Below are 24490 nucleotides of genomic sequence, written 5' to 3'. Positions count from 1 at the left end.
TAAATGCAGATCGAAGCATATTTTTTTCACTTAATTTATTTTTTCTTGCATTTTAAAATCTGTTTCTTCTTTCACAACTGTGACTAAAATGGACGTGTGTTTTACATGATAACACATGTATAGACTATATCAAACATCTTACCATATTCAGAAAAGGGGAGGGAGGAAAAGAGGGAGGAAAATATGGATTTCAAAATCTTGTAAAACTGAATGTTAAAAATTTTCTTGACATGTAACTTGGGAAAAAATAAAAGACAATAAAATAGATAAATAAAATAAAGCAAACTAGACATCAGGGCAGCTTAAGATGGATTTGGAGTAAGGATGTGATGTAACAAAAATCAGAAGAGAACTTGATCAAATTGCAGTGAGGAAAATCCTCACTACAATTTGCCAAAGAATTCAATCAGAGAAAGAACTTAAGAAAGGAGCAGAGAGACACTTAGAGAATCAAAACTGAGAAGCCCCATGGACATCATTGGTAGAAGATCTAAGGGAGGTAATGAGGTGTAGGCAGTGTAATTGAGAATGGAACAAGAGGGAACCAAAATACATGAATAACCAAAGTAGGGTTAAGAGACCATTTTACAATTAGTTTGTGGTAACCTGCTGATGATAATTGGAGCTGAGGCCATATAAAAGAGGTTACAAGGAAGAAAACTACAAGGAGCACAGAATAGTAAGATCATGTAAAAAGAGACTAGGAGAGGAAGTCAGAAGATCTAAGTTTGAATCACAGCTACGACATTGCATATTCTATGCCTTTATACAAGTCACTTAATATTTTTAGGCTTCAGTTCCCTATTTTGTAAAATGAGGCATTTTTGCCTATCAACATTCTTTCCAACTCCAAAATACAATGACTTTTAATGGAACCTTAGAAGAAAATGGTAGTATGACTAGAGTGAGAAAGAAGACATAGATTCAAACACTAAATTAAAATGTCACAATGGTTCATTGCAACTTTCACATTTGCTTTTTTCTGTTTTTTTTTTAATCATGATTTAGCCATGTATACTCAGAGCATTAAACTGTCAAGTCTTGGATTTTAATATGAGTTCTACTTATCATCACGTGATCATGTGATTTGGGGAAAGTTATTTGATACTTTTGAATATTAGTATCTACAAAATGAAACTCCTATTTCCTTTATAATTGTAGTATAATAAATTAGGAGTATGTACCATTAACTCTCTTTTATCCAACATGATCAAGAAATAAAGTACTTGGGGGCAGAGCTAAGATGGAGGAGTAAAAGCTGGAGCTGTCCCCCAAACCTCTGTAAATACTTATAAAAAATCACTCTAAATTCCAGAGCAGCAGAACCCACAAAAAGACAGAATGAAACAAATTTCCAGCCCAAGATAACCTGGATGGTTGATGGGAAAAGGTCTGCTGCACAGGCCTGGGAGAGGAGCACAGTTCAGCATGGACTGTGCAATCAAAGATGGGGACCCAGCAAACTTGGAGCAGGCTTCAATGGACTGAATCAAAGGCAGCTGTGGCAGTTTCCAGACTTCTCAACACACAAACACCAAAGACAACTTAGAAGGTTGGTGGGAAGGATCTGTCAGACCTGAGTGAGACAGGAGTTTGATCCAGACCTAGCCAGAGCACAGCTCTAGGGACATGACCAGAGTGGCAGTGGCTTCTTCTGGAGCTCTCAGCCCACAGTCAGTGGGAGGATCGAGCAGCTGACCAGAGGAGGATTGCAGGGATCTCTTTGCTGACACTAAGGTAGGATTCTCTTGCTTTGCCCGCGCTTGGATCTAGGTGCCAGTGTTCATTGGCAGTCCTGGAACAAGGTAAAACACTGACATAGCAGAGCTTGTGGCAGCAGGAGAGGGAAAATCCTCCTCTCATTTTCAAGACAGAAAAGAGTGCTTGTGGACATTCTCAGACCAGAGCACAGGCCAGGATAGGAGTAAATATGTCTCCTTAGATCATAGCACCTTGGAAGAACTGAAAACTTACAGGTCCCTAGAAGTTTCTCTGAAAATAGCTGCACAAAATCCCTGAAGCTTGGGACAATACACCCTCCACAGTGGAAGCACAGCTTACTTTAACAAAGAGTCAAAAACTCAAGTAACTGGCTGGGAAGATGAGCAAACAAGGAGAAAATACTAAGACTACAGAATCTTACTTTGGTGGTTAGAAAGATCAAAACATACAACCAGAAGAAGACAACAAAGTCAAAGCTTCTACATCCAAATCCCCCAAGAAAAATACGAACTGATCTCAAGCCGTGGAAGAGCTCAAAAAGAATTTTAAAAATCAAGTAAAAAAAATAGAGGAAAAATTTGAAAGAGAAATGAGAATGATGCAAGAAAATCTGAAAAAGGAGTCAACAGCTTGGTAAAGGAGAACCAAAAAAAATTTTTTGAAGAAAATAACACCTTAAAAAATAGACTCGACCAAATGACAAAAGAGGTTCAAAAAACCATTGGTGAGAAGAAAGACTTAAAAAGCAGAACTGGCCAAATGGAAAAGGAGGTCCAAAAGCTCACTGAAGAAAATACCTCCTTAAAAATTAGAATGGAGTAAATGGAAGCTAATGACTCTTTGAGAAATCAAGAAATTATAAAACAAAACCAAAGAATGAAAAAATAGAAGACCATATGAAATATCTCATTGGAAAAATGAGTGACTTGGAAAATAGATCCAGGAGAGATAACTTAAAAATGATTGGACTACTTGAAAGCTGTGATTAAAAAAAAAAAGAGCCTAGACATCATCTTTCAAGAAATTATCAAGCAAAACTGCCCTGATATTCTAGAACTAGAGGGCAAAATAGAAATTGAATGTCCAGAGGCCAAAGGAGCTAGGATTGAAACCAAGAATCACCTACTTATCAAAACTGAGTGTAATCAATGAGGGGAAAAAAATTGATATTCAATGATGTACAGGAATTTAAGGCATTCTTGAGAAGCCAGAGCTAAATAGAAAAATTAATTTTCAAATACAAGACTCAAGAGAAGCATGAAAATGTAAACAGGAAAGAGAAATCACAAGGGACTTACTAAAGTTAAACTGTTTACATTACTACATAGAAAGATGACATTTGTAACTCATGAGACCTCATTATTAGGGTGGTTGGAGGGAATACATATAGAGAGAGGGTGTGCCCTCTGATGAGTTGAATATGAAAGGATGATATCTAAAAAAGAAAATTAAGAGATGAGACAGGAATATACTAGAAGAAGGAAAAAGGGAGAGGTAGAATAGGGTAAATTGTCTCACATAAAAGAGGCAAGAAAAAACTTTTACAGTGGAGGGGAAGAGGGGAGAGATGAGAAGGAGTGAGTGACCTTTACTCTCATCAGATTCGGCTTAAGAAGAGAATAATATACACACCCAGTTGGGTGTGTAAATCAAACTTACCCTACAGGAAAGTAGGGGGGAAAGGAATAAGAGAGGGAATGTTGATAGAAGGGAGGGGAGATTGAGGGAGGGATTAATCAGAAGCAAATACTTTTGAGGAGGGACAGGGACAAAAGAGGGATTAGGTAAATGGGAGCTGGAATAGGGTAGAGGGAAATATAGTTACTGTGCCACAACATGACTATTATGGAAGCACTTTGCATGACTACATATGCAAAATTGCTATATGGAATTGCTTGCCTTCCCAATGAGGGCTGGTGGGAAGAGTGTTTGGAACTCAAAATTTTAGAAACGCATGTGAGAAATTGTTTCTGCATGCAACTGGGAAATAAGGTACACAGGCAAAAAGGTATAGAAATCTATCTTACCTTACAGGAAAATAGAAGGGCAAGGAATAAGAGAAGGGGTGGGGGGAGATAATAGAAGGGAAAACAGATTGGGCAAAGAGGGAATCAGAAGGCAAGCCATAATGGGGTGGGAAGAGGGAAGGGATGGGGAGAAAATTTGGAACTCAAAATGTTGTGAAGTGAATGTTGAAAACTAAAAATAAATAAGGAAATTGGGGGGGCTGGAAGAAATAAAGTGCTCTACTCAAATATTCTTGTTAATAGAAACTAATTAAATATACGGTACATAAAACACCAATTTTTAAAGAGTCAGAATATAACAAAATGTACTTTACACTGAAATTACCTAACATAATTAATACTTCTTTGTGGTGTCTTAGCATTATCACTGCTGGCATCAATCATAACTACACTGTAGAACTTGGTAATAGTAATTTCTATTAGATATTATGCCAAACATATTAGCATTTATCTTGTGATCATAAGATATGTAAACACTAGCTATTTGATTAACTTTTGAAAAGTCATTGAAGAATGATGTAACAAAGTAATGACTATATTTGGATCTTACAGAAAAATAATGTATGGCCAATTTTTTTGTCATTCTTCACAATGACCTTTTATGTATTTAAGTGTTTTCTTAAATTTGGAAATATAATAGAATCAATGAAAATTCAGGTAGATTGACATTTTTTCCCATTAAAATGAATCCTTGATATGTTCAGAGTTGTCCCATATTACTAAAGAAGACATTTTGCTCACTTCCTCACAAAAATAAAACTCAAGGTAGAAGAAACCAATATCCCCTTGTCAATGGTGGAATAATGTATATGAAATATTTTCTGAAGACTGTCTCCAGTAAATTTTATTTTCCTGCCATGTTTTTGCAAAATACTTGAGAAATAAATATTATTTCTATTGATGAGAGGATGTAAGAAAGTATTTGAAACAGGTATAGTGTCAAGGATCATGAGAACAAATATGGTGACACATTGATTTAAAAGACTGATAAATATGAAAGTAACTGATCATGAAATTATTTTCCAGCTATTCGATTACTACCCATCATGATAAGAGTTAGATAATCAGAAAGCACTTGTGTTAATTGCAGAAGGACTGCTACTGATCACCCACCATCAAAACAGTATTTCTTAAACATTGCCCTACACATAACACTTTGAGGGATGCTTTTTGCCTAAAGGCATTCATTTCTGCTCTAGATGTCATTTGGAGACATTCATTTAGGGATTATTTGCTTATGACATGGTCCAAATATAAGTGATTAATATCAACTATTTTGTAACATTTTATAATATAATAGCATGGAAAAACAGATTAATAAATCTGATAGATTATTTGTATAAATTACTAAAATAAAATGTAAACATAATTTTAACCTGTGTATTAATGTGCCCAAGAACTTTTAGAAACGTCAGATAAATGTACCTGAGTAAAAGAGAGATATGGCCAGGCCTGATCTTTAAGAATTTAAATTAGCAGCTATAGAGAGCATGGATTGGAAACAAGGGAGACTGGAAGCACGTAAATAAGTTAGAAAACTATTGCAATAGTACAGGTAAAAGATAATGCAGAGCTTGGCTAAAGTGGTTTGGGTATGAATAAAACAAAAGGGCCAAATGGTAGTGATGTTGAAGTGATGGAATCATGGAATCTACAAGACTCTATCAGCTGCATTGGGAGAGAAGGAAATTTAATCAAGGATGACCTAGAGCAAGGATTCTTAAGAAATTTTAGGTGTCCATGAATTAGATGGGGGGAAAAAACTACATCTTTATTTTTAGTAACCTCTAACTGAACTTCAGCATTTCCTTCCATTATGACTTTAAAAATACATACTGTTTTGTGAAAGGGTCCATATACTTCATCAAATTTTCAAAAGGATCCATGACACAATAATTGTCAAGAACCCTGGATCTAGAGGAAGAAAAAGCACAGAGTGGAGAAAAGAGATTGTAAAGGAATATGGAGAAATGGTGGAGCCAGAAGAGGACCCTGGCTACCAAACCTGACAGCGATTCATCCAGCAAACACTGTGGATGAGCTGCACGTGGAAGCTGCCTTCTCCCCCGAACTTTTACACAGTAAGAGAATCTGCCCTTAGTAATGTACTAGCGGAGCAGAACCACTTTGAGGAGTCATTCAAATGATTAATACTAAAATATTACTTGTAGAGAACTCTTTGCTAGAAATTTTTCTGTCATTCTTTTAAATCTTTTCAGTTTACCAATTTACCACTCCAATTGTTTATTTAATATTGCTCATTTTCATCATGTGATGGGCCTAGTGTTATACATGCCCTTAATTATGTCTTTTATGCTACTTCTCATATCCAAGACATTGCTATAAAAACATATTACAGTTTACTTGTAGTCACTAGCCCTGTGTCTACCAACTTTTGGATTATGTGTAATCTTTATTCTTCTGAGATTGTGCTGTTGCATGTTTTACAGTCTAATAGCATCATCAGAAAAATGCTGGTATTAAAGAATGAATTTTGTAGCAGCCAACACTTTATAATAATTTAAACTCTTGTGCAAGTTCCCAAACTTGATGTGGGCCAATCTGTTCCTTCTGCTTTCTTCTGAGCCCACTTCATTCTCTCTCTGTCTCTCTGTCTCTCTCTCCACACACACACACACATACACACACACACCACACACACACACACACACACATATATGTATGTACATCAAATGATTTAACACATTTTGCAAAGTGCTTTGCAAAATTTAAAGCATTATATAAATGTTAGCCATTATATTTGAAAACTAATATATGAGTTTTTCTTGGTTATATGTCATAGCGTCTAGGCAATATAGATCTTCATCCACTTTGTTTTTCTAGGATAGATGATGGGATTAATCTCTTTCATATTGTTGAGGATTTCACTGAAGATGTTTGCTAGTGTTCTAACATTAAAAGTAATATAACGTGATTTGTTAATAAAAGCATTTACAATTCATTATCATAGATAAGGAGTCCTTTCATTTGAATTCAGTATCTGTCACAACAATCAAAAAACCTTTAGGTAAGTATATATTTCATTCTTACTTGATGTAAATAATCAGGTTATTGAGGAAAGTTACCTCAAAGTTATTGAATCTATGATGACCTTAAATAATTTTAGTATGTGCAGAAACATCAGAGCAGAATCTGAAAAGTCCTATTTTTTCTGCCAAATCATATATCTTTTAAAAAAATAAATAATAAATTAAAATAAATAAATTAAAATCACTAAATAAAGAGAAATGTGCATTAATAGAAGCACTTTATCCTTCTATTCTTATTACTCTCAATTATTTGCATGATTATATTGTCCTTTTAGAGCTGATTTCTTAGGCAGATGGACTTTTAAGGACATACTAGGTCATAAGTGATTTAAGAGCAAAGGGTCTACTCTCTCAACTACAATATACCCCCCCACACCAGTTTGGCTATGCCTTTATCTTAATTATTATTATTAATTGAACACTGTGCTCTCTCACCTCTGATTCTCAGAATATCTAACTCTTCAAGTGCCACCTCTCATAAGAGCCTTTTTCTTGAACTCCTCATATGTAAGTGTTCTCCTTTTCATTGGTCTAGCCATCACTAACAATTGTTCCACTTCTGTGATCAAAAACTCTAAAAATCACTTTATCTCATGTCTGGTCACCAGTAGACATTTGCCAAGTTTCAGTTTCCTTCCATCTGTCTCCTCTGTTCCTATAAATATGTTGCAGAACAGAACAAAAAAAGTCCTAAAACTGGACTTGCTGGGTCTAGAACAAATTTATATTATCTAGCCTGTACTGGGGTTGGAGTAGCTAGATGATTTAGTGGAAAGAGCACCAGGCCTGGAGTCAGGAAGACCTGAGTTCAAATCAAGCCTCAGACACTTACTAGCTGTGAGACCCTGGGCAAGTCACTTAACTGTGTTTGCTTCAGTTTCCTCATCTATGAAGTGAGCTGGAAAAGGAAATGCAAACCACTCCAGTATCTTTGCCAAGAAAACCCCAAATGGAGTTATAAATAGTCAAACACAGCTGAAATTACTGAACACCAACTACCTTTACTGGACCTTCACAGCAACAAAGCAATCCTGTTATTCCTTCCTAATTGATTTTCTGTGCAACTTCCCACAGAATATATTCTAAACATTCTCTTTGTTTTTCAATCCTCCCATCCCTCTGACTCCTCTCACCCTCTTAGTTGAACACTGACCACTTGTATTTATTGAGAAAGTTAAGGCCCTGTGTCAGAAGTGCCCTTTTGAACTCTTGTAAAAATTCACCTAACCTCCCTGGACCCGAGTTTTCTCATCTGTAAGAAGAGGAGATTGAACTGGATGACCTCTAATTCTTCTTCCATTTTAGTGCTATGATTCTACATAATGCTAAGATTCTCTACATTTCCAGACCCTTTCACATTCCTCACTCTCCTCTTCCTCCTTCATTTCAGCCTCTGATAATCAGATGGTACTTACTTCTCTTTACCATATTTTATTTCTCCCATCCACTGCTTCTGGTCTAGAAACATTTTCATCTCATGATCCCTTGAAGCATCCTCATCAAACTATATCCCTTCAAGTTATTATCTTACATCTCTTTTATCTTTTTCAGCCAAACTCCTGATTAGGGCTGGTGGGAACTACCTACACTTGTTGCCTCTATTTCCTCTCCCCTTCCTTCTCAAGCTTTTGAAAAGGGGTTCTGACCTAATCAGAGATCAGATTGAATTGAAACCATTTTCTCCAAATACAGAAAATTCTCCAAGGAGAAATTCCTTAATTGCTTAATCTATTTTTTTCTTAGTCATTATACCTCTTGATGTCTTGGGAACGTATGACAATGTTGAGCACCCTCTCCTGGATACTGTCTCCTCTCTGGGTTTTCATGATGCTACTGACTCTTGGTTCTCTTCCTGTCTGTCTTACTGCTCCTTCTTAATCTCTTTGTTGAGTTGTCATCCCTATTAATCTATGACGTTATGAAGAGTTATGCTTTTATTGGCTATGAGCAATTGGACATTTTCTGTAATGAAATAATGTGTAGTCACTTCTTCCACATCACTACTTTCCCCATCATGATTTTGATATATTGTGGGTCAGCATAAGAAATTAAATGGGAATTTGGGGGAGTTTTGCACAAGCTGCAGATGATACACAAAGTCCAGTAGATGATACAGAGCTTATGACCAAACACTTAACCTAAATTTTACACTAAGGTATTGTAAATACCTCATAAAAGAAAAAAAAGAAAAAAGAAAAAAAAACAGACTTCTTCTCTAGTATGAAGGGAGGACCAAAACATTTTATGCAGATTTTCCAGATTGTGGGAGTGCCTCACCATTAACCCCTGGAATATGGAAGGGATAATTGCATTTCTTTTTGTAAGTTCTAATTCTAAAATATTTTAGATGACCAATATCGGTGTGTATACAACCTATATTTTCTAATTTCTAATTATTTTCTAAGAGACTATCATATGGTGAAATACTTTTCTAAAATCTTTTTTCCTTCCTGAAGTCACAAAAAGTGCCATTAAGTACTCTACAATTGACAAAAACTGTATTTAATTTTTAGAAAATGTGTGGCATTTTAAATGAACCAATGGGAATTTGAATTCCCCTCTCTAGAGTATAATATGATTAAATGTATTTTCATCTTCTATTACTTACCCACCTAATTAAGACTCATTAACAGCCAATCTCTGGATACTAATGATGTTAATAGTCTGATTCTTCTGTCTTTTGCTAAGTCCTCATCTTTCTTTCCACCGTTTCACCTTCTGGGATCCATCATCAATAACTGATCAATGACAAAGAGACTTGCATGAGTCTCTATCAGTTCTTTCAAGAGTACCAAACCCAACATTCTACATTTTGTAATGGTACCAAAATAATAGATTTACTGATTAAGAATGAAAGGGATATTAAAAGGTATTTATTCTAACACTGTCCTTGTGGAGGTATAGAAACTGAAGCTCAGAGAGGTTAAATGATTTGTCCTTGGTCACACACATAGCACTAAAATGGCAGAATCAGGATTTGAACTTAGATTTTCTGACTTCAGATCCACTGTACAATGCTGCTTAGAAGATATCTTAATTATTAGGTGCCACAGTGGATAAAGCGATGGACTTGGAGTCAGAAAGGCTTGAATTCAAATTTGGACACAAATACTTAGTAGTCATGTAACCCTAGGCAAGTCACTTAACTTCTTGTCTCAGTTTCCTCATCTGTAATTCCTAATCTGTAAATAGGGATAGTAACAGCACCTACCTCATTGGGTGAGAATAAAATGGGATGGCATTTATAAAGCATTGTGCAAGCCTTCCAGTGCTATATTTATGCTAGCTAACTTATAAAAAGAACCTTATAAAAAGAAAGGGGTTGGTAAATGGAAAGAACATTGACTTTGGAGTCAGAGAACCTAGGTTCAAATACTTCCTCTAACATTTAATATCTCTGTGGCTTTGAGCAGGTCACTTAATGTCCCTAATTTTCCAATTCTTCATCTATAAAATGAGGGCAATAAGCTATCTGGAGCCCTCTGAAATTCTTTTCAGCTATAGATCTACAGTCCTACGGATAATCATTTCTAGAAATAACACTAGGGGGAAAATGTTCTCGGCAGAGTCTCCCAGGGCATATTTATCACTAGTAATTGTACAGCTAGGTGGTATAATGGATAGAGCACCAGGCCTGGAGTTAGAAGACATGAGTTCAAATCTAGACTCAGAGACTAGGTGTCTGTGTGACCCAGGCAAATCACTTAATCTCTATTTACCTTGATTCATGGCACCTACTTCTCAGGCTTGTTGTGAGAACCAAATGAAACAAGAACTTTAAAGCAGCTGGTATATAAAACATGCTACATAAATATTATGTACTATTAATTATATGTCATACTACAATGGAACAGTTAAACTCTGTTATTCTACTAAAGGGTTTTACAACTTCCTGACCATAATATTAAACAACCATCAAATCAGAATCCTCAGGCATTAATGCATCAAGCCAGGACTGGAGGATGTTCAATGAAATTGTGCATATGCTCTGGTCAGTTACATAAAGGAAATGTACAACCCAGGAGCTCTCAACAAGAGGAGTTTATTAAGCCGTCTTGGAGTTAGGAGCTTGGGTAGGACCTCCTGGGTTATGTTACGTTTCCATAGAAAGAGATCCATGTACTTTAAGCAATATAAACACACAGACTTTAACCATAAGGTCCTTGAGCTCAAATACAGCAGGAAGTTCATGGAGGTTAGCCTCTGCCTTTTTTCCTGGAGTTTCAAGACAATTTGAGAGAACCTATGTCATAAGACCCTAGCAGGGATGCTGATAATAGAACCCTAAATTCTTCAGGGTCGCTCCACAAATTGTAACTGTTAAATATACTTCCACTATGGGATTTTTTTTGCTACAACTTAAGTGATTTAAAATTTCAGATGTCAACAATAACTCTTACCAAAAGAGTAATTCCTCATGCCTAAATTAATATGTAACCTACGTGAAGTTTCTAATTTACTTTTTCAAGGTGGTTGAAATTTTGTAAAGCCTTCTGACTTCTTTATATCTCATGCAAAAAATTTCTTTGGACATACACCAGTCTATTTCCACCCTGCTCTACCCTTACCCAGAGCAGACAGCCTCTCCAGTTTTCTTTCCTCTACAGAAGTGGTCTTCCAGGATTTCTTTCCATAGTAAGGTCAGTATACAGAGTCTCCTGTTCAATTGAATTTGTTTTAATTTTAAAAATATATATTTATACATCATGTACCACTAGTTGAAGTTATCCTTTAGTACTACACAGTAGGTAGAGCCTAGGACCTGGACTCAGGAAGATCTGAGCTCAAATCTGGACTAAGATGCTTACTATGTAACCACGGGCAAATCACTTAATCTATTCCTCTCTCAGTTTCCTTTCCTTATCTATAAAAAGGGCATAATAAAAAGCATAAACCTCTCAATGTTTTTGTGAGGATAAAATGAGCAGTGCTTGGAAACCTTAGAGCACTATTTAATGTTATCTATTATTATTATTTTCCCAGGAACCAAAAAATTAGCTATGTCCCTATGGGCTTCAGATATCCTGACACGTGCAGATAGATAGATTTTTTAAATTGTTATCACAGGGCAGGTAGGTGGCGCAGTGGATAGGGCACCAGCCCTGAAGTCAGAAGGACCTGAGTTCAAATCTGGACTCATACACGCAGCACTCACTAGCTGTGTGACTCTGGGCAAGTCACTTAACACCAATTGCCTGAACAACAACAACAACAAAAATTGTTATCACTAAATTCAGGAAATCTGAAAAGAATAATAATAACCCCAAAGATGCTTTGAATAAGCCTATGGAAGATGAGTAGGCATCCCATTACTTTTATTCAATTATAATATGCAGTCATTTCATCTGCCTGTGAAAGAGTCAGCAGAAGATAAAACAAAAGGATTAATAGCAAATTTGTGAACTGCCCCAAAACTGTATCTATCTGAATTTCCTCAAAGTTAACGAGGCAACAACAGCATAAACCTAAAACAGGATATACCACCCAAAGAGCAATAAAAAAAAATAACACTTCCTCACAGAAAAAAAAGGAAAGTGATTAATTGACACTCTCAGCGTATAACAAAATAAAGACACAAAACTACAAAAACACTTTTGGAAGCAGACAATATAGCACAGAGCAAGAGCAAAAGCTCATAATAGAACCACACCACTGGATTTGCATAATGTAAATAAAAGTGGTTTATCCTTATGGATGACTAAAATCAAAGAGTCCTGAATTGTCAACATCCACATGAATTGAGACAATAATGCAATTTAGTTGGGACAAATGATAATTTTGATATGGTTTAATTATGTGACAGTAATAGCCGTGTTTATGACCTACTGAAATGAAGCTGACCCTGAACATTTGACCTTAACCAGATGAAACTGAATTAAAATTGAAATTAAATTAATTGTTCCCTTCAGTAAGATCTCTGTCAGCTCAGAGCTAGAATTCACACTATACGTAACAATTCATTGCTTTCTTTTACTGTGTTTTAATTCCATGTTAGTACTCTATCAGTTAAAGGGATAGCTCTGATGCCATATATATTAAATTGCTGTCTTTGGTTGTTTTTTTATTTACTTTTATTGGCATACAGGCTTCATTATTTCAAAAATGTGAAAATCGTTTGTCATTTCTTTTCCTTATAAATTCCCTCAAATAAAGTCAGAGTTCATCAGATGTTTTTTCCAAATTATTTATTTATTTAATTTGAATTTTATTTTTCTTTTAAAATGTTGAGTTTCAGATTCTTTCCTTCCCTCTGGTCCCTCCCACACTCATTGAGAAGATGAATAATTTTATATCAATTGTATATGTAAAACATATTTCCATATTAGCCATATTGCAAAACAAAGAAAAAAATAAAGCTAGAAAATTATACTTCACTTTCTACGATGAATTCATCAGTTCTCTCTGTAGAGGTAGACAGCATTTTTTTCTTCCTGAGTCCTCTGGAATTGTCTTAGATGATTTATTGATCAAAGTAGTCAAGTTTTACAGTTGATTGTCATTTTAAAAAAATTGGTGTTACTGTGCAAATGATCTCAGTTCCTTTCACTTCACTTTGTATCAGTTCATAAAGGACTTTTTTTTGCTGAAACCACTTCTCTTGTCATTTTTTATAGAGAAATAGTACTCCATTACAATTATATGCTACAGTTTGTTCAACTAATATCCAGTTGTTGAGCATTCTCTCAATTTTCAATTCTTTGCCACTACAAAAAGAGCTACTATGAATATTTTTATACACATATGTCTTTTTCATTTTTCTTTGCTCTTTTTGGGGTACAGACTAAGTAGAGGTATTACTGGATCAAAGGGCATATAGAGTTTTACAGTCCTTTGGGTATAATTCTGGATTTTTCTCCAGAATGGCTGGACCAGTTCACTACTCCAGAAATAGTTCATTAATATACCTATTTTCCCTCATCACTCCTAGTATTTGTCATTTCTTATAGCTGCAAGATGGCACCTCAGAGTTTATTTTTATTTGCTTTTTGCTTTATTTGATTTATTGCTATCACTAGTCAATAGTGATTTGGAGCATTTTTTTCGTGTGATGATAGATAACTTTGATTTTTTTTTGTTTTGAAAACTGCCTGTTCATATACTTTGACCACTTACCAATTGGGAAATGGCTCTTAATTTTATAAATTTGCATCAGTTCCCTATATACTTGAAAAATGAGGTCTTTTTCTAGAGAAACTTGCTGTAAAATTTCATATGGCTTCATTGTCTATAGTGCTTCTGTGCAAAATGTAGTCTTCTGTTTGAATGTCAAATTTTTTATTCGGCTCTGGTCTTTTCATCAGGAATACTTGAAAGATCTCTATTTCATTAAATATCCACTTTTTTCCCCTGAAGTATTACACTTAGTTTTCCATAAGTTGTTCTTGCTGGAAATCCTAGATCCTTTGCCTTCCAGAATATCAGATTCTGAGCTCTCCACTCCTCTAACATTGAAGCTCCTTAATTCTTGTGTGATTCTTATTGTGGCTTCACAATATTTGAATTGTTTCTTTCTGGCTGCTTACAATATTTTCTCTGTGACAGAGAAGCTTTAAAATTTGACTATAATATTCCTGGGAGTTTTCATTTTGGAATCTCTTTAAGGAGATTGGGATTCTTTTAGGAGGTGATTGCTGTATATATTACATTTCTATTTTTTTATGCTTCTTATTTTTATTTATTTTTAGTTTTCAACATTCACTTCCATGAGATTTTGAGTTCTTAATTTTCTCCCCTTCCCTCTCCTCCCCTCTCCCAAAGATGGCAATCAATCTGATATGGGCTTTACATATACGTTCATATTAAACATATTTTCACATTAGTGATATTGTGAACAAGAATTAGAACAGATGGGAGAAACAATGAGAAGGATGGAGAGAGAGAGAGAGAGAGAGAGAGAGAGAGAGAGAGAGAGAGAGAGAGAGAAGAGAAGAGAAGAGAAGAGAAGAGAAGAGAAGAGAAGAGAAGAGAAGAGAAGAGAAGAGAAGAGAAGAGAAGAGAGAAGAGAGAAGAGAGAAGAGAGAAGAGAGAAGAGAGAAGAGAGAAGAGAGAAGAGAGAAGAGAGAAGAGAGAAGAGAGAAGAAGAAAAGGGGCAGCTAGGTGGTACAGTACCAGTCCCGGATTCAGGAGGGATTGAGTTCAAATCTGGCCTCAGACACTTGACACTTACTAGCTGTGTGACCCTGGTCAAGTTACTTAACCCCACTTGCCTAGGGAAAGAAGAAGAGAGAGCAAATGGTATGCTGTGATCTACATTCAAACTTTATAGATCTTTTTCTGGTTGTGGATAGCATTTTCCACCATGAGTCTTTTGGAGTTGTCTTAGATTCTTGCATGGCTGAGAAAAGTTAAGTCTATCAAAGTTAATCATCACACAATGTTGTTGTTACTATGTACAATATTCTGGTTCTGCTCATTTCACTCAGCATCAATTCATGTAAGTCTTTCCATGTTTTTCTGAAGTCCACCTACTCATCATTTGTTATGGAACAATTGTATTCCATTACAATCATATGTCATAAATTTGTTCAGCCATTCTGCAATTGACAGACATCCCCTCAATTCCCAATTCTTGGCCACCACAAAAAGAGCTGATACATACATACATACATGCATACATACATATATACATGTGTGCATATGCATGTGTATGTGTGTGTGTGTATGTGTGTGTACATACGTATTTGTACATGTGGGTCCTTTTCCCATTTTTATGATCTCTTTGGGATACAGACCTAGAATTGATATAGCTGGGTCAAAGGGTATTCACAGTTTTTATAAAACTGTGACCTTTGGACATAGTTCCAAATTGCTCTCCAGAATGGTTGGATCAGTTCACAACTCCACCAACATATATTTCTATTTTACTTTCTTGATCAAAGATATGGGACAGTTATACTTGATAATTCCTTGAAAATCTATATCTAACCTCTTTTTTGTATCATGGCTTTAAGGTAGTCCAATATTCTTAAATCATCTCTCCTCAATCTATTTGCTGATGAGATATTTTACGTTTTCTTCTATTTTTCATTCTTTTTACTTTGTTTTATTATTTTTTCAGGTCTCATGGAGTCATTAGTTTCCATTTGTTTAATTCTAATTTTAAAGGAATTATTTTCTTCAGTCAGCTTTTGTCTTCTTTTTCCATTTGGCTAATTCAGTTTTTTAAGGTGTTCTTTTTTCAGTGAATTTTTGTGCTTCTTTTACAATTTGGCCATTCTATTTTTTTAAGGTGTTATTTTTTTCCAGTTATTTTATGACTCTTTTATCAATATGTTAATTCTCTTTTCATAATTTTCTTGCATCACTCTAATCCCCCTGCTCCATTTTTCCTCTATTGCTTCTAGGAATTCTTATTGGGCTTGGGACCAATTAGCATTGTTCTTTGGGGTTTTTTATGTAGCTATTTTCCTGTTGTTATATTGTGAATTTATGTCTTGGTCTTCCCTCCCACTGTAATAGTTTTTTTTTTTTTTATGGTCAAGGTTTTTTTTTTTTAAGGCAGTTGTTTACTCATTTTCTAGCTTATTTCTTGACTTGGAACTTTACATTAAAGTTGGGCTCTGTTCCATCTGGGTTGGACAGGCACTTTTTTGGGGTTTTTGTGCTACTTTCATAACTAGTTCTAAAAAGCTGCAAGTTTTTAGTACTTTCCAAGGTGTCATAATCTGAGAAAATTATGGTCATTGCTCTCCTGATCTATGTTCTGATCTTTACCCAGGAATGGCACCCACTCCCTTGCCGCCAAAAGCACTAGTGCTCCTCTTGGCCCTGGATTGTGACTAGGTCCCCTGCTGTCCTGCATCCACAAATGCTAGCACTCCTCTCTGACTTGTAGCTGTGACCCAAAACTGTGCATTGGCACTAGAGTTGCCAATCGGTGCCAGCTGCATCCAGTACAAGCACAAAGTTCCCTGTAATCTCTTTTTGACCAGCTGTCCAATTTCCTTACTGCATCATGGCTGACAGCTCCTGAAGTTGCTGATGTTTCTGCTGCTGCTGTCATGGTTACCTCCAAGGGCCACTGCTAGTGCTCCTGCTACACTTTGAGCCTGTTGCCACCCTGGTGTTACAGAGCTCTCCTATGGACTTCCTAAGTTGTCTTGGACTGGATAAATTTCTCCCTCTGAACTTTTGTTGGCTTTGTCATTCTAAAATTTTATTTGAGATACTATTTTAAAGTTGTTTGGAGGGCAATGTTTGAAGAGTCAGCTGTTTTCCAGGTTGTATTCTGCCATCTTGGCTGGTTGTGGTTTTGACCTTGTGATTTTAAAAAAGAATGGCTATTGTTCCTAGGAAATATGCAAAAGTTTATAGAATTTTAATATCTCTTGAAGAGGATTTCAATTACTTTGAGAACTATCATAGCAATTGTGTAGATGTTAAGCATTCACCAGTCATGTCCACAATGTCCACAATGAAATAAGAACATTTGTTCAGAAGCATAAAGGAAAAAGGAGTCAAAACAACCACAGTCTGATGATTGCTATGAAAATAACTGATGAGTCCCCAGACAAAACGCCAAGATTTTCATTAGGACCTGGCAATTGGAATAGTTATTATTTCCTTCATAGTATGGTTCAGGCTTTTTAAAGTTGGCAGAAAGATTAGAAAAGTTTTAAAAGCTAATGAAAACAAAACAAAAAGCTCTTAACTCTTGCCATGAAGGGGGAGAAAAGCTTGTTATAGTCAAGACAATACAAAGACTGGAGTACTCATGATTATAAAAAGGTAACTTTTACTGATAGAACTCACTTTTTCATATAAGACTACATCGAAACCATTATAGGAAGAAGTCTAGTTAAGTCAAGTAAGATAAGAACACTTTCATTAGAATGAAAAATATACACTCTGAAAATAATGTGAGGATTTTTTTAAAACTTTCAGTATATATGGAAATCTTATCTCCACTGAGGGAATGATGGTATTTGAGAAATCTATTAATGTAATGAGAAGCAAAATTGTTCCAGAATTGCATAAATTCCAAAATGGAAATCTGATCAATAATCAGATCTAAACTTGGAAGAAAAAAGACTCCTTGGATGCTTAATATCTAATGTAGTGTTGGCTTAGTGAGGAATTAAAGAATACCTGTCAAAATACTGTAAACTCAATTGTAAGTAGTGTAAAACATGTAATTGCAATAAAATTAAAGCATATTATACAGTAAAAATTTGTTAAAATGTATAAGATTTGTATAATTATTTATGCTTTGTCTTAATTAGCTTTCATATTACCATACATTGTTAAAGTGTTGGATAAATGTCCAAAGCCTACAGATTTGTTTATGGAAATAGAGGGGCTATGGTGGCTATTCAAGACCAAGTCATGGACATCAGAAATTACAAAAAGGGTATTCATAAGGAACCCATACTTAGTGAACAATGTGTATTATGCAAGGAAAAAGTCACAACCACACAATGCATATAAAAATTTAGCACCTAGCACCTGCCTAGCAAGATATGACCTGCTAACTAGAACTATACATCAGCAGCTCATTTTCTTTCTTAGACTGACAGATGAGTCCCCAAATTATAATTATAGAGCTCAAAATACCTGGACAAGTCAACCGAAAACCTGCATTGGAATTGAACTATCATCACAGTTCAAATCACAGTCATCCACAGTTGCCCACAATCTCTTGTATATAACATGGCCCCATAAAAATTTAAGAGCACCATTTTTAATAAATGTTACCATACCAAATACTCATCTTCTCTAACGGCAAGTGATAATAATCTTTGAAAACACAGAATCTAGCAGAATAAATTAAAATCATCTGGGGAAAAAAATTTCTTAATGAACAGGATGAGATTCATATGATCCCCATCATCCTATCTGCTACTAGATATGTTGAAGAAACTTTCAGTAAGTCTATAGAAGATGAATTCATAGTCTAATATGTTTAATTACCTATAAAACCAATTATTTTATCCACTTAAGCAATAATCCACAGAACATTAAATGTAAAAGAATAATAGTAGGATAGGGACTTTTTCACTGCACATTATGTACAAGCAAGAGGGAAATTATTTTTTCTATAAGAATAATAACAATAATAATATTCTTAGTGATTGAAATTTGTTTTAAAATTGAAAATTGAGAATTTTAATATATTATTTAATTTAATATCATTCACAGATAAATATTTCACATAGCTTGCATTTTTAAAAGTCACCCATATCATCTGTTTTTAGCTACATTTCATTCAAAATATTAACTAGTATCAATAAGATGCATAGCCATTCTGTGATGTTTAATAAATTTAAAACAAAATGAATAAAAGCATTGTCTTCCACAAAGTCCTCACTGATTCAATAATGGAAGCAACAATCAGAGTAATATTCATTAACCGCTTACAGGTTATTGACCTTTATTGCAGAACAGTACTGAGGGCAGTCAGGCTTAAAGGAGAAATATATCTTAATTTTTGTCATGGGTGGATTAATGGCTTGCTTTTATTGATAAGTCTCTATTTGGCTTGTACAGGCAACTTGCAAAATGAAGCACAACAAATGGATCTGAAAACAAAGAAATAATACCTTGGATACCCTATTGATCCCATTTTCTGACTGTTCAATGTTCATTCTCAAATGGTCTTTTACAATGCATTTACTAAATGACATTTAAGATTCAGGGTGAATCGCAATTTGGTGATACTGGGCAAACTAGTTACCCTGAATTCCTAGAAAACCAACCATCCAAGCAGTTTGGGATATGACTTTGAGGAAGTATTTTTTTTTCCTTCCACATAAACTAGATTGGATCAGACACCTGTTTAGATGGTGTAAAGGTGTGGGGGGTCCTTAGCACAAGAAAATTATAAACAAGCCAGTTACCACTGAGATTGCAAACTGTGACAATGTGCTATTTGTAGTTAAAAAGAACATACCCTAGAAGCCTTAATTATGGGGAACAGAAATTTTTACATTTTAAGGTGGAAGTCTACTGATCATTGATGGAGCTATAAAAATCAGCCAATCTACACAATGTCCTTGACACACTTTGCTAAATGTAACAGAGAAGGAAGGAGGGATTGATTTCCAATCTTCACTTTTTACCTGGGTATTTTGGTGTGTAAATAGAAATTTACTCCTTATCAATTAGCCTTGAAATCTATGAGATTGCTTCAGCATAGGTTCCTGTCAGGTGACCAAAACAATCACTTGGGTTTCCAGAGGAAGAAGTGTAACCTCAACAGACTGCTTCTATTTAAGAACAAATGTCATGGCCATTAGCATGGAGCAAGAAGTGGATGGTATGATGCAGACAATTAAGTAACATGGTGCTTTTCCACCACAAAGAGCGTTATTGCTACCATAATTTCTAGTCTGTGTTTTCCTTCTCACATAGGATCTTCTGCATTAAACAATAATAATAATAAAGCAAATTCCAACCTATATATAAGCTCCAGAATTTGGCACAAATATGAGCATTGTCCATGACATGAATCCAGATCCAATATCTTGTAGCTTTACTATAATGCAACCCTGAAATAGAATTTCACTTTAAGGCTTAAGAAGCACTTTCCTCAAAACAGGTAGTATAATATGATTGTCCTCATATTACAAATAGAGAATCAGAGGGTGAGGGAAGTTAAATTATTTCCTTTCCACTTTATAATGTGGTGTTGGGCATAAGAAAGCTGTAGCTTGGATCTTAGAAACAAAAGTGGAATAAACACAACCTGCCTCTGACCAGGGTAGGCAGCATTTATGGTTTACATATAGGACAAATAATAGCTTAAGTGAAAAAGAATGAAAGAATACTGAACTTGGAGTGAAAGGAGTAGGGTTCGAATCCAAGCTGCTCTGCTTGCTCACTGGTTCTGAAAATTTAAGCAATCCACTGCATTTCTCTGAGTCTCAGTTTGTTCATCTCTAAAATGGAGGAGCCAAGGGGCAGCTGGGTGGCACAGTGGATAGAGCACCAGCCCTGATCAGGAGGACCTGAGTTCAAATCCGGCCTCTGACCAAAACACTTGACACTTACTAGCTGTGTGACCCTGGGCAAGTCACTTAACCCCAATTGTCTAAAAATAAATAAATAAATGAATGAATAAAATAAAGTGGAGGAGCTGAATAAGATTTGTTTAATGTCTTGATAAGCTTCAAATCCCTTGAAAAGGAACTATGAAACTTCTTCTAAGGGGGATAGGAAAGAAACAAAGAAAGACTTAATATATTTTAAATAACTGGTGAATTGGTTTTCTTTGTCAATGTAATATTGGGCAACATGAAAAAAAATTCTTTTGATGTGCTTCCAATGTACCTTTCTAATGAAAGATGTTTGCTCAGTGAGCTGTTAGGTTTTGAACAGAAAATCAACATTTTCCAGTAGAATGGAAGGTCAGACTGGGTTGTTTTTCTTTTCTTTTTTTTTTTTGCAACCAAAAACAAGGTTTATTAGAACATCTGTCATACTGGGCAGACTCTTAAGGAGTCTGAATGTTATTGAGCTATTGGCTAGATTATAAGAATCTGATCAGCGGCTAGATTTTAAGAACCTAAGCACCTTAATGGTGACAAGATGGACCTTATGTACAGAAAGATTGTGGGAGGTATCTAGGAGTGGCCAAGTAGTTTTAGGTGACTGGAAAAGGGGTCTAAAGAGGATATGGATGGGAATGGCCAGCCACCTGGAGTGAACAGAACTCTTGGGACCTGGAAGTGGCCAAGGGAGAATGGAGCCTAGCTAGGATTGAGGGTGGGAAATGACCAGGGACCATAAGGAGATAAGACAATGCAGGACTAGGCTATGCTCAGGGTAATAGAATTGGGAGATTGGGTGTAGCCACAATGAAAGACCAGTTCCTCAAGTGAAAGCCGGAGATTTGACCATGTGGGAAAGTCCAGGGTTTTTCCTTTCTGGGGTCCAGATCCCAACACCATCATTCCCCCCCTCAAACAAATTGGACCCAAATTCTTTTGGGGTAAAGATCAAAGGTCTCAGCTTCTGAAACTGCTTCCTGCTGGCAAGGGGTGAAGAGCTGTCCCTGCCTCAAGGCAGTCCCAAAGAGGAGGTTGACTGAAACTGAGCACAGGCTGAATCCAGGGAATGATGGGGAGACATTGGCTGGTACCCTGCTGTTTGCTGCCAACTGTAGGTGAATGGCCTGTAGTCTGGAAGACAGAAATCTGACAGAAAAGACTGCAGGGCCCAGATATGACAAGATAAAACATCCTTAGCTCTGTTTGGATTCAGTTTTCCAACTATCAAACCTACCTCAAAGCCAGACTCAGGAATAGCCAGGTAGGTAACATTCCTTTCCAAAGGAACATAATGGGGAAACTGAGCCAGAAGGGTCCCATCTGAGACTGAGACTAAATTGTCCTGACTTCCCACCAGTATCATATTCTCTCTGAGTAGCTTGGTGTATTTCTCAGATGGTGGATTATTGATTTGTCAATGGATTATTATGATTGATTAGATGACTCAAAATAAAATCCTATGAGCTTTCACCTCAAACAGCAAGTTTCTCTAATCACAGCTTAGAAAAAACTTTCCCAGGATTTATATCTCAAACTTAAATTGGTCCTGGAGTAAAAATCCAATGATTAGAGATTATTCCTACATAATTGCAAATTTTTAGCAAGACAAAAGCCAAACAAGTTTTTTGGTTAGTTTACACATTGAAACAATAACCAACAATAGCCAAATTATTTTAGCGGTAACCAAATTATGGAAAGTTGCTTGGCATAACTGATACAAAAAGTTCACCAATTTGAAGCTTGAAACAAACCCATTACCAACCAGGTGATTTCAGTTTTGTTAAATGAATTTCCAAATTACTTTACACAGAGAATCAACATCTCATCATTAACAGTTAAAATTACAACTTTAATGTGCCTACCCAAATTTGGAGGCTAGCTTCTTTACCTTAAGCAGGATGTGCTAAACCTGGATGATGCTTCCAGGCAAAGGTTGCCTCAGGGCCCAAGGCCATTGCCAGTGGGGCCCAAGCTGTAGCTGCTGCCCCTCCCCCTCCTTTTCCACAGGTGGGAGAGGGCAAAATCAAAGTTGAGGGGAGAAGGGTGAAACTCTCTTCTCCTATGAGAGGAGTTAACAGAGTGACCAGGGTTTGTAAGGAGGTGTTTCAAAACTCCTTAATGATAAATCACAAAACCTCCAGAATCTGCCAAGATATTTTTAGCTGTTCTAGTTTTTCACTGTAACCTCTATGAAGAGGATTCAGGGGTGTAGAGGGAAGGGAGTAAGTAAGCCTCAGGAACCAAAAAGCAACTGCAGTTTTTCCAATTCCCTAGTGCCAAGAGAATTGACAGAATTGGACATTCACTTCTGGATAAGGCATCCATCCTTGTCTTCTATGCTGTGGAAGGTTTATCCAGGTTCACAGCCTTGAACTGATCCAGTGGACCAAGAGCCTGAGAGCATCTGGCCAAGTGTGAGACAGCCTCATAACTCTCTGCCTGAGAAGAACCTCCAAGCCTTGGTGCTTGGAGAGTGATCCCCAACTACAGAGCAAGAAAGGAGGGGAGAGAGTAGGCTCACATACCTTCCAGTCTTGGCTGGAGAAGGACTTGGGGCTAGGCAGTTTCCCCATATGGGCCTACACGTGGGTCCTGTCTGAAAGAATTTGACCCAAGCTTTCTTTCAGCCAAAGACAAGGTTTATTAGAACATCCATCATATTGGGCAGACTCTTAAGGAGTCTGAATGTTAGTGAGCTATTGGCTAGATTATAAGAATCTGAGCCCATGGCTAGATAATAAGAATGTGAGCCCAGACTGGGGTTTTTACCAAATGCTATTGCATCCCCAAGTCTAGCACAGTCTTGAATTTAAGTAAGGGCTTAAGAAATATTGCTTGCATTAAATAGAATTAAATCCAAAGTGGACAGAATGTCCCAAAGGAATGGGTCCTCTTGGGAAGAGCATACCAACATATGGAGTGTCAGGGGAAGAAGTGGCTCCAAAGACTCTGTCAGAGATAGGAAGCCAAACTGAAAGCAAAGAAATTTATTAGCATGCTGATATCTCAATGATAGCACCTTGAGCTTTTTAGGGTATGAATTGAGTTTTTATAACTTTACAGGTCTACAGCAAAACAACAGTATTCTAGGGCAATTTAAGGTAGATAGGTAATACCTTTCACAGAAGAGAGAAAGATAGAGAAAGGAGGAATCATTCAGGGGGAAAAGGCAGGGGGCAGGGAGGAATACTTGGCATGCAGCTGGCTGGGTTGGCAATTGTTATGAGAAGACATTCCCTGTTCAAGGGTGGGAAACAAAGAAAGGTGGCCAAATACTTTTGCAATAGTGAAAAAAGCCCTTTTAGACAAAACTACAAAATTGGAGTAAGACTGCAGGTGTCTCTTATCCAAGGACAAGAAATATTTGTTACAACTGTGGATGAGACTTTCAGCTTTACATAGTTGTTTCTATTTTATTTCTTCTTAATTTCCACTATTAGGCCACCAGGTGGTTAGGAGATTTCCACATTATTAATCCATCTAGAAGTGGTAAAATGATGGTGGTTCCTATTTTGCCCCCATTGGACATTTATGGGCTGTCAAATTTTCCTCATACACTGCATTCCCTGTCTTGCCCCTGAATCACTTTAGTCAGGTCAAAAGAAGATTTAGTCTTGTGTTTTCCCCATGCCTGTATAAAATTAAGGGACATGAATGTGAACTCTCTTTCAAGAGCTGGAATGGTGAGGCTGGGTGGAGAAAG

The sequence above is a fragment of the Phascolarctos cinereus genome, unplaced genomic scaffold (genome assembly GCF_003287225.1).
Source record: "Phascolarctos cinereus isolate Bilbo 61053 unplaced genomic scaffold, phaCin_HiC Scaffold_7;HRSCAF=346, whole genome shotgun sequence".
Taxonomy (NCBI): domain Eukaryota; kingdom Metazoa; phylum Chordata; class Mammalia; order Diprotodontia; family Phascolarctidae; genus Phascolarctos; species Phascolarctos cinereus.
The sequence above is the reverse complement of the archived record's forward strand: the minus strand, read 5'-3'. Positions refer to the sequence as shown.